The sequence below is a fragment of the Myotis davidii genome, unplaced genomic scaffold, assembly GCF_000327345.1.
Source record: "Myotis davidii unplaced genomic scaffold, ASM32734v1 scaffold221, whole genome shotgun sequence".
NCBI lineage: Eukaryota > Metazoa > Chordata > Mammalia > Chiroptera > Vespertilionidae > Myotis > Myotis davidii.
The window spans coordinates 3,584,685-3,586,898 of record NW_006293349.1 but is presented as its reverse complement, the minus strand read 5'-3'; the positions used below and the strand labels follow the sequence as shown (position 1 = coordinate 3,586,898).

Here is a 2,214-nt window from a genome sequence, read left to right as displayed (position 1 = left end):
TGACAAGACGAGGATTACTGTTCCCCCCAGCATCGACTTCTCTAATTTCCCACTTGCCCCATCAAGTTTAAGAGAGTATATTCTATTGTACTAGTTTTTGAACATGTCAGTTCAGAAAGGAAATTTGCATTTAATGTAACTGTACAATTCTTCATTCTACTAAAAAGCATAAAAGAAGTAGGCAAGATAAGTCCAAAACAAAGGGGCTAGCAAACATGTGATGCTTGAGTGGGTACTGCTTATTCCTTAAAGTATTTTAAACACTCCACAATGAAATGTATGTACACAAGTTAATTATACATTAGCAAGATCTTAAACTGTTCAAAACATACTATAAAGTGGTCATGTCCATGAAAATAAAACAGATCATGTGTCTGTGGAATCCAGAATAGAGATTCATGTTTCAGGGTGTTTTTACAGAGCTCTCATTCCCAATAATACCCATGAGTAGCACAAACAAAAACAACTGGATTTATTACAATGGAAGAGATAGGCCTCAGTCTTAGGACAGTGTCTACGTCCACAGACACAAAAACCTGACATACTTCTATTCCCATCCAACCACCTTTTGCTTTAAATAAAGTTTATGCAATAAATTCTTCAAAAGTTTCAAACCCCCCCCCCATTTTGTAAGACATGTAATTTCTTATTTCAAAGGATCCACAGTGCACAGCCCCAGAATCCTTAATAACAAATCTTAAAGTGGTATTACAAGAAAATATCTGCCTGGCCGGCGTGGCTCAGTGGTTGAGTGCAGACCAATGGAGCCATGAGGTCAGGTTAGATCCCAGTCAGGGCACATGCCCAGGCTGTGGGCTCATCAAGCTCATCAATGATTCTCTCTCATCATTGATGTTTCTCTCTCTCTCCCTCCCTCTCTGAAATCAATAAAAATATTTTGTAAAAAAGAAAAATATTTAACGCCTTAACTTATTCTCTAAACAAGGAGAATGAAGACCTATTAACTTTCCTATAGAACAATGGGTGTTATTTACTAGTCACAAAAAGGAAATTTTAAAATTAATTTAGCCGAGATTACTCAATTTTATCAATAATTCTGAAATAAGACAAGATGCAAGGTTTTGTTAAACATAGCAAATTATTTACTAGACATACAAGCTGACTACATTTCCTTATATCAGCTATAGCATTCCCAAGGATTTTTGTCATTTTAATCAGAGACAGAATGAAATAAACTAAAACCCTACAATGCCTCAATGTCTTCATTACTCCTATTCTTACTGATATTCACATATAACAGGAAATCACCATAGCCAAGGAAAACATTTTTCTAATACCAAGGTGGCAGGTTAACTTTTGTGCAAGATGCTAAAAATAAAATAAGAAGCCTTTCAATGGCTCCTTGAAATTATTTTTTCCAGACCCAATTTTCCAATATCTTACACTCAAACAAGAATAAAGAAGGCTGCCCTTGCCAAACATCTGTAAGGACCCTTCTGTGCAGGATTTACACCTGTAAGCACAACGTAATTTTTAAAGCTTAACGAGAGGACAATATTTAATGTCTTACTACCGAAAAACGGAGGGAAAAGGGTACCCTTGAACCCAAGGGCCCCTGGACTGGCACTTAGATTAGAAGCAGCTCTTTGAAGTCCTCGGGAGGACATCAGCCGCCACCCGAAAGAAAGTAAATTTAGCTGTGTGTCCTCTCTTCCAGTGTTTCTCCCAAACCCACGCGGACGTTATGGCATGTCATCATCTGCTGCTTCACAGGAGGAACTTCCAGAAAGTGAAAACCTGAGAAGGTAACTCACTGCGTGCACTTTTCTAACAAAACAGCCCAGCACTGCCTACGTGACTAATCCATTTTAATTCCGCTCCTCTGTTCCTCTGCGATCTAATATTACCTGTTAAAACTGCCACAATATTTTTAAACAAGACCTGAGCGTTTCCCTTGCAGCTTCTGATCTTTGCACTCCGTGAGTTTGCAAGTTTGCAGACACATCACGGGCAAACCAACTGGTAGTGACAGGTGAACGCGGATGAAATTTTAAAATGACAGCTATCCCCAAATTGTGAACGCTTCCAAGATCTGCTGGTGTGAGAGTGCAGTGTATGCACGTCAAGGACTCCTCCAGGCCCCCAGGTGCAGAGCTCGGTCAGCGACCCCGGTCGGGGCGGATTCCTACCCCAGCACCTTCCGCCGACCCCCGCGGGCGTCCTGCGCGTCCTTTCTTCCCGCCGGCGCTGGGA

The 2,214-nt window shown here is 40.7% G+C and overlaps 1 long non-coding RNA gene across 1 annotated transcript in view; it reads left to right on the top strand.

The window, feature by feature from the left end:
* The first annotated feature begins 1,478 nt into the window (after nt 1-1,478).
* Nucleotides 1,479-2,214, top strand: part of LOC107183655 — a 19,677-nt gene continuing 18,941 nt past the window's right edge. Inside the window, exon 1 of the long non-coding RNA XR_001514444.1 lies at nt 1,479-1,766. This is a non-coding gene — a long non-coding RNA (uncharacterized LOC107183655). The remainder of the gene's footprint in view (nt 1,767-2,214) is intronic.